Below are 13,305 nucleotides of genomic sequence, written 5' to 3'. Positions count from 1 at the left end.
ACTGTTAGCTAGATAGCTAATGTTAGCTGGCTGGCTCGCTAGCTAACGTTACGTGTATGATCTGTGTAGTAATATTATTCATATCTCAGAAAGCCATTTGCAATGCTAGTTATAGCCTAATGTTAGCTAGCTAGCTAACATTGAACCTAGTTGATTAGCCTTGGCTGCCTGCAGATTCATGCATGATAGTAAAATTATGATTTGGGATTATGGTTCATTGTTTAGCTAGCTAGCTACATGTCTAAACAAAAGACTCCAATATGCAAGTAACCATTTCACTGTACCATTTACACCTTCTGTAGCCTGTGCAAGTGACAAATAAATGTTGATTTTATTTGATATAGTGTGTGTTTACCAGAGACGGTAATGTGAAGAACAACAAATCAAATTAATATATAACGTTCATTCTACAATCCTCCAGTAAAATGCCCTGCTTTTATTTTGTCACACTCACAATCGCAAGCCATTTTCTGTAATTAGCTCGCCATTAACTTGTAAATAATTATGTTGTTATGAGTTTATTTTCCTGTAATAATTAATGCAAATTAGCTAAGTTAAGATGTTGTCAGCTATGATAGGGCCATTATTTGAACTGGCTAGCCAGCTAACTTAACATTAGTTAGCTAGCTAACAAGCCATAAACGAACCAAAACATTGTTTTGAGAGTTGTTTTTAGTTGCCTGGTTTGCTAGATTGACATACAATATACTCAATTCATTTTTAAACGGATGGGTTTATTGGTGTTAAAATACACCAGTTATGCTATTTTGGACCACCAGGATGCTGATGTCATGCAGCCTGTCATTTTTGTGATTATATTTTTTCATAACAACAACAAGTTTGATGGCGGGTGACAATAGAATGTTCATGATGTTACTGCGACAACTGTCTACAGACATGTTGATAGACGTAGTATAAACCGCAAGGCACTACAGAGGGTAGTGCGTACGGCCCAGTACATCACTGGGGCAAAGCTCCCTGCCATCCAGGACCTCTATACCAGGCGGTGTCAGAGGAAGGCCCTCAAAATTGTCAAAGACTCCAGCCACCCTAGTCATAGACTGTTCTCTCTGCTACCGCACGGCAAGCGGTACCGGAGTGCCAAGTCTAGGTCCAAAAGACTTCTCAACAGCTTCTACCCCCAAGCCATAAGACTCCTGAACAGCTAATCATGGCTACCCGGACTATTTGCACTGCCCCCCCACCCCATCCTTTTTACGCTGCTGCTACTCTGTTAAGTATTTATGCATAGTCACTTTAACTCTACCCACATGTACATATTACCTCAACTACCTCAACTAGCCGGTGCCCCCGCACATTGACTCTGCAACGGTACCCCCCTGTATATATAGCCTCCCTACTGTCACTTTATTTTACTGTATATATAGCCTCCCTACTGTCACTTTATTTTACTTCTGCTCTTTTTTTCTCAACACTTTTTTGTTGTTGTTGTTTTATTCTTACTTTTTTTGTTTAAAATAAATGCACTGTTGGTTAAGGGCTGTAAGTAAGCATTTCACTGCAATGTCTGCACCTGTTGTATTCAGCGCATGTGACCAATAAAATTTGATTTGATTTGATTTGAAACCAGCCTTTAGTCTTGCAATCTTTGTTTGTTTAGTAAACTACCGTACTCACTCTGTTTAGCATATGGCCTCACGTGAATCCTTAAAGAGATGGGTGGGGCTAAGGCTTAAGAGGGTGTGAACGATGCTGAATGGGTGTAGACAAAGAAGAGCTCTCCAGTAGGTGTACCAAAACATTCAAGGGCCATTTTCTCAAAAGTGGGGTTACAAGTTTATTACATTTACATTTTAGTCATTTAGCAGACACTCTTATCCAGAGCGACTCACAGTTAGTGCATACATAATTGTTTTATACTGGCCCCCCGTGGGAATCAAACCCACAAAATGCTTTACCAACTGAGCTACATCCCTGCCGGCCATTCCCTCCCCTACCCTGGATGAATTGTGTGCCGCCCCATGGGTCTCCCGGTCGCAGCCGGCTACGACAGAGCCTGGATTTGAACCAGGATCTCTAGTGGCACAGCTAGCACTGCAATGCAGTGCCTTAGACCACTGCGCAACTTGGGAGGTTCATTAACTTTTGGGAGGTTTATCAACTTTCAAAGCAGAATTACTTTCCCATTGTCCCTCAACTGTAGAGTATGATATACCATTTTCTAGCTCTGAGTCTCCCTTTCCCTTTCCTTTTCAACTTTTATCCAATGTAAAAAACACCATTTCAAATTTCGCTGCAGATCGAGCCGGTCGGTCACATTTCAGTAACGGGTGCAATAAGTTCAAGTAACAGATTGAATTAGGGTAACAAAATAAATGTTATTTAAATTTGAGTAGCATAAGATTAATTAGTCAATGTACATGTAAAAACAATTTTAAAAAATCGACCGGTAATAGAGCATGCTGGGAAATATGATAATGATGGTCGTGGTTTTGGTTTAATACTGGTTATTAACACCAACACTGGGGTTCTTTTACACCACTGAGTGTTAATTCAATGGTCCAATATAGCCGTTTTTTTATCTCAATATCAAATCATTTCTGGGTACAATTAAGTACCTTACTGTGATTGTTTTCAATTAAAATGGTCAAAAATAGCTTCTTAGCAAAGAGCAATTTCTCAAGCAAGAATTTATCTAGGACTGTCTGGGAGTTGTCTGAGTGGGAAGGGGAAAACTGAAAACGATCTGTTATTGGCAGAGAGGTTTCACATTTTCATTCTTATTGGTCTATTAACTAATTTACTGCAAGGAGTAGTCACCATGGAAAGGCCAAAGCTCCATCCCACCAAAACAGGCTGAAATTTCAGTCTTTTCAAACAGCTCTAAAAGGGCATTATCATAATTTTCACAATTTCACAGTATTATTCCAACTGCGTAGTGTGGAAATATGTATACATAAAACACAGGAAAATCACGTTGTTGACTGCACTGGGCCTTCAACACGTACAGATGTAATTGAACACCTGAATCAACACTAGAAATGTTACACTGAAAAATCAACACTAGGTAACTCTGGCCAATTTGCTGTGTACAATCCAGCACCAGAGGTTGTTTTGGACTGAGTAGCCTAATCACCAGATCCAAGTTTGTAGTCATGCATTGTTCCGCTACTTAGACCAAATTACTTCTCTCTCTGGGGTGGCGATGTCATTGTTTATCTCTTCTGTAAACAACAGAAACTTCTGGAGTCTTCTCGCCGGTCAATGCTTGTTGCTAGGGGACTGCGAGTAGACTTTCAACCCCCCTAATCGAGCGGACTTTCAACTCCCCCTAATGGTCCCCCCTCCACCCCATTGCAAATGGCTGCAGTGTACGTGCCTGTCTCTTCAGTACATTTCCTGTGTAGAAAATACACAGATTTACAGATTATTAGTGGCATCAATCTAGTCATGCCCAGCCCGCACTCATTTATACTAGATGTTATCTGTGGTTTGGTTTACTTTACTACTGGGTGTGGCTTCACACAGGAAATCACTCTCTATCTCTATGGGCAACAAAGGAAAAGACAACCATCAGGGAGGCCTACTACTTCTATATTAGTAGAAGTACAAGTTCAACAGTGTGGCTATGGATAGGATCCACTATTGGTCACCAAAGTGATTGTTTCTGCTACTTCATGCTATGTATGATTCACAATTAAAAGTCACATGGAAAACATATAGTTTAAAACTGTAGAACTTTAGAATATGTCTCTTATATGATACTGTCTTTTAGAATACTGTCTCAAAATACAAAACATGGTACAGTGAAATGAAAGAGTACCAGGCTGGCACCTCTTACATTCCACTGCGAGCACTGGCGTTGATAGAGTAGAGAAGTCACATGCAGACTACAGTATGATGCAACCCCAGTGCAAGCGTTGTAATCAGAGGGCAGGTTGTCAGTCTGGTGGTTACACTCACTCACACGTCTGTCTGATTGGTTGTCATTTAGAGTTCATATCAAACCTCAGAACGTAAAAGGAAGAATGTGGGGGAAAGCTGTGATCGTGTTAACATTTTTCACTGTATAATTTTCATCACCAAGGAGCAGAACAAAAGGAGTGGCGTTTTTAAGATGTATGTCATCTTTGAATCACACCTGTTACTGTAATTTCCTCAGTGAAAAGGATTGATAAGGATATCTAAAGCACTTACAGCCCATGACCAACACTTGTTTACCATATGACGTCATGTGGTGACCAAGTTATACTGGGGAGAGAGAGAGAGAGAGAGAGAGAGAGAGAGAGAGAGAGAGAGAGAGAGAGAGAGAGAGAGAGAGAGAGAGAGAGAGAGAGAGAGAGAGAGAGAGAGAGAGAGAGAGAGAGAGAGAGAGAGAGAGAGAGAGAGAGAGAGACCAGCAATTTTGTCAAGATGACCTGTTAATCATGGAACACAGATAGTGACCCTTGTACTTTATTTCATGGTACATCAGTTACTAGGTATTTACTAAGAAATGACCTAGTAAAATGGTAACTACATAGTAATAACATATTAACTACATGGTTGTTTCTTTGAGATTCATTAACCTCTTATAGCGCAGTGATTTACTTTGAAAATAATGCATTTCACTGACTGTACTAGTTCAACTAAAGTCCATTCAAGAAAACTCAGACAGTTTGTGATGTCTGAATTATCACCAGTCTGAACATCCGGAACACTACCTGGGAGGGCATATCCTATCATTGACAGTTGTCACACTTCTGTGTGAAATTTGAGTTCAAACTGTCTCAAAGGTGTCTCGCAACCCTGCCAAGTCCTCTATATATTTTTCCCTCCCAGATCTTAGACAAAATAACGCTAAAATGTTCAGAGGATGTTGAACGTGCCCCAACCTTAGTCCATAGGGTGGGATAGTGTTTACAAAGACATAAATCACACTTTGAGATGGTCACTTAGGCCCTATAGATCTGTTGGACCAGACACACAGTCTGAATTTTTTCTCTGATGTGTTTATGGAGAAGACTATAAACTATCCAGGGGCTTCAAAGAGCTTTTTATTTGGAGACACCCAGTTATGGCGCTAATGTGATTGTCTTTGGAACAAGGTAATGGACTCTCTAAAGAGACTTGTGTGTGAGTCACTCTTCTCTTTCTCTCCGGCTTCCCTTCTTTCTCTCTATTTCTCTCCACACCTTCAACAGCCTACCTATAGCCATGTCATTCCTTTCTAACTCGGTCAAATTCCATACATGGGTTAAAATGAACTTAACTCTGCTATAAACGTTAAACTCGATCTAATAGGTGGCATTAAGTTGGCCATCTACAGTGTTACGGTGAAGCTAGTTTCACAGAAGGTCCATCTAGGGCTGGGCGATATGGCCTAAAAATCATATCTCCATTTTTTTTGTTCACGATATATATATTTTTCTAAATAAGCGTTGTTGTACAATTAACTTGTGAAGTTATACCTAGGCTAAATATCAGCTTTCCACAACCATAAGACCCACTAATAATTTATATTTTATAAAAATAGTTTAACCTGCTTTTTTTTTGCAATAATCAGTGATCTAGCTTTCAAGTCTGTCTATGAAAATGCCCTTTTTTGTTACAAATGTAACTAGAACCATGCTTAATGCACATGTACTAATAATGACTAACTTCTTGTAGCGGGCGTTAGGCTATAGAAAATTAACACCGGTCTCATCAACAATCTCTCAAGCCCACGTGCTAGTGATTAGCCAACTAATCTTTATATTTCAAGTTTAGCCAACTTGGATCTATTTGCTAGCTGACAAGGTTGAACAGTTGAATTGTTATGAACACACCCTTCTGTCTGTCTAGAACTGTTTGAAAAGCATGTTAGCCTGTCCACTTTGTTCAAAGGTTGAAATCAAGTGGCCTACCTTATTTCTCAGAGTGAGAACGAGTTGCCAATTCCTTATATAATTGTGTTTTATGCTTATTGAACATTTATAAAACACAGACTAGACAGCTAGTATAACAGTCTTTGGCTAAAATGCTGATAGCGGTATGTGGTACCCCAATTCCACGCCCGACAAACTGAGCATTCATTTTCCAGAATCAAAGTTAATTGATACTCTAGTTTTAGTAGTGTCTGCTCTGCGCGCAATTTGAGTAGTTGAGACATAAGAAGGGTATCGTTAGAAAAGTTAACTCCTCTATTACAGTAAAAGAATGTCTCAATGTGTTTTGGTGTCCATATGACCGATTCTGTTGGACCAAACCTCAAATGCAAATAGCGAGTTGAAACCGCTTGTCAGAGAGGAAGATGTGATCTTTCAACTTTGTTGGTGTGAGATGCCAGGGGAGGGGCTTGGTGTGTGTATAAACCATAGAGGAAGCGGTTTCACTCTCGCTAAAATCTGTCCAAAATAGGCCCAATGCGTTTCTATGGACTTATTTTGCACCTAAACTTGTCGCCTGCCTTCCCACCTTTGGGACAACGACTCCCATTGTTAGGGCGGAGACGTGCATCTTGTCATTAAATACAGATCTCTGGTGTAAATGGGGAGGTGCACACAGAGGAGCAAAGGAGACGAGACCAAAAGTACAACATGAGAACAAGCAGACATAAACGCTCATAAAGAAAAATAACAAAACCTTGATTCTTGCGATACAGAAATTTGAAATATCGTGCAAAAACATACATTCGAATCAATCAAAATAATTCAATATATCACCCAGCCCTAGGTCAAACTCTTAGTTAACAACAGGATGATTTTGAAAGGACTTTTAAAGGTCAATCAATGTTTTTGTGTAAAGCCACGCAACAATAAACCTCACAGAATTCCCCTTTGCCCCCAACTCCCTCCACACACATGCATGCCCATACTGGTACGCACACTGGATGTGTTGAAACATAAAGAGTAGGTAACTAAAGGACACCTGTTTCAGTCTCCTTACCACAGCTCTTATATATTTCAGCCCACTTATTTCTCACACTTCATCAAGGCACTAAGTGGTCACTATAGCCAGTCGTGTCACCAACCACAAGTGTTTGACTTTGAGCAGGAAATTCACAAAGGTTGTTGTCTACCTCTTGTACGAAGGTAAAAGCCAACTAACCTAACCTGTCACACACTGTAACCCAGTGTCACACACACACACACACACAATGCATACGCTGTGCTATGGCACAGTAATCAGTGAACCCTACTCCCATGAGGAAACTGAGTGTGTGTGTCTTGGAGCCGTGGCTTCCCTGAGTTAAAAATAACTGCCAGAGCGGATACGACCCAGTGGCTCTCGGCCCGGGCCAGGCCTGGACTAGGAGGACTAGGACTGGCCATTGAGAGAGTGCAGAGTGGAGCTGAACCCGTCATGAAGCCTCTGCATTGTCTGGGCCTTCCTGTACACCCTGGGAGGAGGGGGACGCACCGTTTCACACGCTCCCTACTGATACACTGTGTGTGTGTGTCTACATGCGCGTCTGACTGTGGATACTGTATGTGTGGCATTGTATTTCAATGGCATCGTGTCGTGTATATGTTTGCATAATGTGTGTGTTTGTGCGACTGTGCATGCTTATGTGTTTTGTGATTATTGGGGGGGTTTATGTACTGTACTGTATTTGTCTGTATTTGTCTGTGCAGTATATAACATAAAGCCACACACTCTCAACCCCCACATATATCTTAATGTTATGCGTGAGTGTCTGATAAAGAATGCAGTTATGGTGGGTCAGTGACTTGTTGGTAATGGTACAAGCTGTGATGTACCATACCCCAGACCCCTACCACAGAAGAGGTATGCGTACTGTATACAGTATGTCACTCTGGTTTATTACTGAAAGACATATATAACCAGAGCATGTCTTCTCCTCCCAGCTTCAAAAGAAAAGTGGGATTTATCTCTCTTTAGTAGAAGAACAGTTTACTTGTCAGGGTTATCTATGTGGGTTTGAATGGTCAAGTATCTAGTTTGGACTTACTCAAGAGTAATATGAGTCACTTTAACACACTTTCACATTGAGGAATTTCCTGATTTAAAGGAGTAGAGAAAGTAAACTAAAAGAGTTGTGTGTCATCAAAACATCAAAGGATGCATTGCAAAATGATACACTGCCATGAGGAATGTTGCTAGGATATGGGTGCACACTATCAGTTAGACATGTAATGATGTACAGTATTGTACATTTGGCTACAGGGCAGTGTTTTTTCTAATGGTATTGAAGGTTACCTAATATTTACATGGATATACAGGTATGGAAAAAAAGAGAGTGCAAGGGTCTGAACAGACTAATAACAAGACAAGTTGTGGTTTATATCTTGAATAACAGTCAAACTGAAAACCTAAAACAAAAAACAAGTACCTTGTTTTTTTGTTGTTGCCTTTCAGTTTTTGGCTTTCAGTAATTCAAGATGCAAACCACAATGTGTCTTGTTCCGAGTCGGGTATTTTGGAATCTCTTAGGGATGAGTGAGATGAGTAATACTTGAATGTTGCCTTGTGAAGAGTTTGACCTGTATTAAACAGTGCCTTCAGAAAGTATTCACATCCCTTGACTTTCTCCACATTTTGTTGTGTTACAGCCTGAATTTAAAATGGATTAAATTGAGATTTTGTGTCACTGATCTACACACAACAATACCCCATTATGTCAAAGTGGATTTTTTTTTTTTATGTGTACAAATTAATTTAAAATGAAAAGCTGAAATGTCTCGAGTCAATAAGTATTCAACCCCTTTGTTATGGCAAGCGTAAATACACTGAACAAAAATATAAACGTTACATGCAACAATTTTAAAGATTTGATTGAGTTACAGTTCATATAAGGAAATCAGTCAATTTAAATAAATAAATTAGGCCCTAATCAATGGATTTCACCTGACTGGGAATACAGATATGAATCTGTTGGTCACAGATACCTTAAAACAAAAGGTAGGGGCGTGGATCAGAAAACCAGTCAGTGTCTGGTGTGACCACCATTTGCCTCATGCAGCGCGACACATCTCCTTCGCATATAGTTGATCAGGCTGTTGATTGTGGCCTTTGGAATGTTGTCCCACTTCTCTTCAATGGCTGTGTGAAGTTGCTGGATATTGGCGGGAACTGGAACACGTCGATCCAGTGCATCCCAAACATGCTCAATGGGTACCCTGGTGGGTATGCAGGCCATGGAAGAACTGGGACATTTTCAGCTTCCAGGAATTGTCAAATAAAATAATGTTTTATTGGTCACATACACATATTTAGTAAATGTTGTTAATGGTGTAGTGAAATGCTTGTGTTCCTAGCTCCAACAGTGCAGTAATATCTAACAATACACACAAATCTAAAGTAAAATAATGGAATTAAGAATTATAGAAATATTAGAATGAGCAATGTCGGAGTCCGGCGTATAAATAAATATGTGTGTGTGTGTGTGTGTGTGTGTGATGGGATGTATAGACATTATGGACGGAATGTGGATAGAATATATAGTATATCTGAAGAATACGTGGATATAGTTTTGGCAAGTCGGTTAGGACATCTACTTTGTGCATGACACAAGTAATTTTTCCAACAATTGTTTACAGACAGATTATTTCACTTACAGTGAGGGAAAAAAGTATTTGATCCCCTGCTGATTTTGTACGTTTGCCCACTGGTAAAGACATGATCAGTCTATAATTTTAATGGTAGGTTTATTTGAACAGTGAGAGACAGAATAACAACAACAAAAAATCCAGAGAAACGCATGTCAAAAATGTTATAAATTGATTTGCATTTTAATGAGGGAAATAAGTATTTGACCCCCTCTCAATCAGAAAGATTTCTGGCTCCCAGGTGTCTTTTATACAGGTAACGAGCTGAGATTAGGAGCACACTCTTAAAGGGAGTGCTCCTAATCTCAGTTTGTTACCTGTATAAAAGACACCTGTCCACAGAAGCAATCAATCAATCAGATTCCAAACTCTCCACCATGGCCAAGACCAAAGAGCTCTCCAAGGATGTCAGGGACAAGATTGTAGACCTACACAAGGCTGGAATGGGCTACAAGACCATCGCTAAGCAGCTTGATGAGAAGGTGACAACAGTTGGTGCGATTATTCGCAAATGGAAGAAACACATAAGAACTGTCAATCTCCCTCGGCCTGGGGCTCCATGCAAGGTCTCACCTCGTGGAGTTGCAATGATCATGAGAACGGTGTGGAATCAGCCCAGAACTACACGGGAGGATCTTGTCAATGATCTCAAAGCAGCTGGGACCAAGAAAACAATTGGTAACACACTACGCCGTGAAGGACTGAAATCCTGCAGTGCCCGCAAGGTCCCCCTGCTCAAGAAAGCACATATACATGCCCGTCTGAAGTTTACCAATGAACATCTGAATGATTCAGAGGAGAACTGGGTGAAAGTGTTGTGGGCAGATGAGACCAAAAGGGAGCTCTTTGGCATCAACTCAACTCGCTGTGTTTGGAGGAGGAGGAATGCTGCCTATGACCCCAAGAACACCATCCCCACCGTCAAACATGGAGGTGGAAACATTATGCTTTGGGGGTAATTTTCTGCTAAGGGGACAGGACAACTTCACCTCATCAAAGGGACGATGGACGGGGCCATGTACCGTCAAATCTTGGGTGACAACCTCCTTCACTCAGCCAGGGCATTGAAAATGGGTCGTGGATGGGTATTCCAGCATGACAATGACCCAAAACACACGGCCAAGGCAACAAAGGAGTGGCTCAAGAAGAAGCACATTAAGGTCCTGGAGTGGCCTAGCCAGTCTCCAGACCTTAATCCCATAGAAAATCTGTGGAGGGAGCTGAAGGTTCGAGTTGCCAAACGTCAGCCTCGAAACCTTAATGACTTGGAGAAGATCTGCAAAGGGGAGTGGAACAAAATCCCTCCTTAGATGTGTGCAAACCTGGTGGCCAACTACAAGAAACGTCTGACCTCTGTGATTGCCAACAAGGGTTTTGCCACCAAGTACTAAGTCATGTTTTGCAGAGGGGTCAAATACTTATTTCCCTCATTAAAATGCAAATCAATTTATAACATTTTTGACATGCGTTTCTCTGGATTTTGTTGTTGTTATTCTGTCTCTCACTGTTCAAATAAACCTACTATTAAAATTATAGACTGATCATTTCTTTGTCAGTGGGCAAACGTACAAAATCATCAGGTGATCAAATACTTTTTTCCCTCACTGTAGTTGCAAAGTAGTAAGTAGTTGCTAATTAGCTAAAATCCTAAAGTTGTCCGTGACGAGATTCGAACTAGCAACCTTTGGGTTGTTAGACGTTCGAGTTATACGCCCACCCATCCACCCTGACCAACCACCTTTTTCGTTTTTGCCTTAAGTAACCATCTGTCTTATGCATTGGTGAAATTAGATTTAATTTCTTACCGGTACGGGACACCCAGGTGCATGCACGCCTTTGTTTTTTTTTATACTACAAAAATTACAGGGTAGCCTACTCTGCTGACACTGACAAACAGATCAATAAAAATGATGTCTGATCCATATAATTGGCGTACCCCCACTATTTATTTTGCGTACCACCTTACTTTCACCCCTGTTCTTATGTAACCATACCAAACGTAAAATATCATACTAATTTGAGTGTCCCGGATTTACATTTACTATGTTACGTCTAGTCTATGAGACCAGGCTGATATGTAAGGGATAAACGCTGACATTCTGTACATTACCTTGGAAATAACGGAAGACGCAGCGGGACGGGAAGGAGCGGAGTAAGCATTATAAGCAGTGATAATGTATTGGGCCTGTAGCCTATGGCACAAAACTCATTGCTACAGAACTGTTTTTAATTGGTTAATGTTTTTTAAGTCATGTTTAACAAAAATCAGAGCGGTAGAACTCGGCTTGCATTTTGACTCAGAAAGTGATCTTGACTCAGAAAAGGTTGGTGACCACTGCTTTAGTTGACTCATATTTTAATCTTCCCAACAATGACACACTTAGTTATCTACCCACCTCACTCCTTTCTTTTAGCATGTGCATGTAGCATGCTTTTGGGATACGTGTCTTTTCAGATTCCACAATGATTCTTTAGTTGTGGACACTAAATCACCGCACTGCGTCTCTTGCTCTTGGTCCTCAACTTTGTAAGTCACCTCGATTTAGCACCTGTGTGTTTTATCAGTTTCTTTATGAAAATATTTAGCAAACTCCATGACAGTAACTAAAGCAAGGGGCTATAGCAGCACACAAGTAGACTGCAAATGCATGCTGGGGCGGACATGCCCTGAGCTCGTGAAGTCAGTGCTACTGGAGCGAAATTGGAGCGGGGTCCAGCCTTTGGGAATCACACTCCACGCTCCAGTCAAATTGGGCACGCTCCGCTTCTCGTTCCGCTCACATACTCTGGTCACTAACCAATACAGTAATGATCGTTAACGCTACAATTCACTCAAAAGGCAAGGCACTCTGGGAAATATGCAAATATGGCTTAACACTCAGCAGTGTGTTAATTTAACACTGAAAAGTGTGGACCCGTATAGACACTGGACCAATGTTAAATGTAACACTGTCAGTGTTGATTTAACACTGGAGAATTTGCAGTTTAGAGATGGAAAAGCCTTTTATGTAGCCTAACCGTACCCAATCAATCAATTTAACCAATTGACAACAATCGAGAAAATACCACCAACGTGGAAATAAATGTATCTGATTTAATGGTATTTCCATGAATATTACTCACAAATTGGTTGTTATTTCAGTTAGTCACGCATTGAAAAACAATCCCAACATATTTATTTCTATGAATTTCTTATACAGTATATTTCGTGGCAAACCCAAAGGGTATTTTATCCGAGGTGAAGTGTTTCAGGTTTTACTGAGGCCATATTTATAGCATCAGGTTTTGGTGCTGCACGGCTGGAAAAAACAACAGCACAGCACTGAATGGCCCTTTCTGTGTGGAATAAACTTTACATTGGCAGGACTTGCTACGACTCTATTAAATATATAGGCATGTGTGTGTGCATGTCTGTCTGTCTGTCTGTCTGTCTGTCTGTGACTTAGGGATCTAGGACAGTTGAAATTCATTTTCAACAATACTGTATTCTGGTTATTGAAGCTGGAATATTTTTCAGAGCACGTTTCTCTGCATACCATGAGTTCTACATACTTTATACTTCAACTTCAAGTAAAGAGGTGATAAACCATGTATTGATCGACAAGTAGGCTATACTGTAGTGAGGTGTAATTACAATGTAGGTACAAACTAACAAGTAGATGTACCCCCATTGACATCAAGGTAATAACTAGCCTATACATTCAATAGAAAAATGCCATACAATCATATCATGAAATCATGACAAGCATTTAGCCAGTGGTTCAAATTGTTAGAGTAGAGACCAACCAACCAGGCAATGGTTTGATCCAATGTC

General features: G+C 40.5%; 1 protein-coding gene and 1 long non-coding RNA gene across 2 annotated transcripts in view; one reads left to right on the top strand and one right to left on the bottom strand.

Annotated features, from left to right (window-relative positions):
- The window catches only part of LOC311127976, a 1,008,662-nt gene that overhangs the window by 602,733 nt on the left and 392,624 nt on the right, over positions 1-13,305 (top strand). The window lies entirely within an intron of this gene.
- LOC311128511 (tumor necrosis factor receptor superfamily member 10B-like) overlaps positions 1-13,305 on the bottom strand; it is a 35,845-nt gene that overhangs the window by 21,594 nt on the left and 946 nt on the right. The window lies entirely within an intron of this gene.

This window comes from Coregonus lavaretus, assembly GCF_964263955.1.
Source record: "Coregonus lavaretus genome assembly, chromosome: 4".
In the NCBI taxonomy this organism is placed as follows: domain Eukaryota; kingdom Metazoa; phylum Chordata; class Actinopteri; order Salmoniformes; family Salmonidae; genus Coregonus; species Coregonus lavaretus.
The sequence above is the reverse complement of the archived record's forward strand: the minus strand, read 5'-3'. Positions and strand labels throughout refer to the sequence as shown.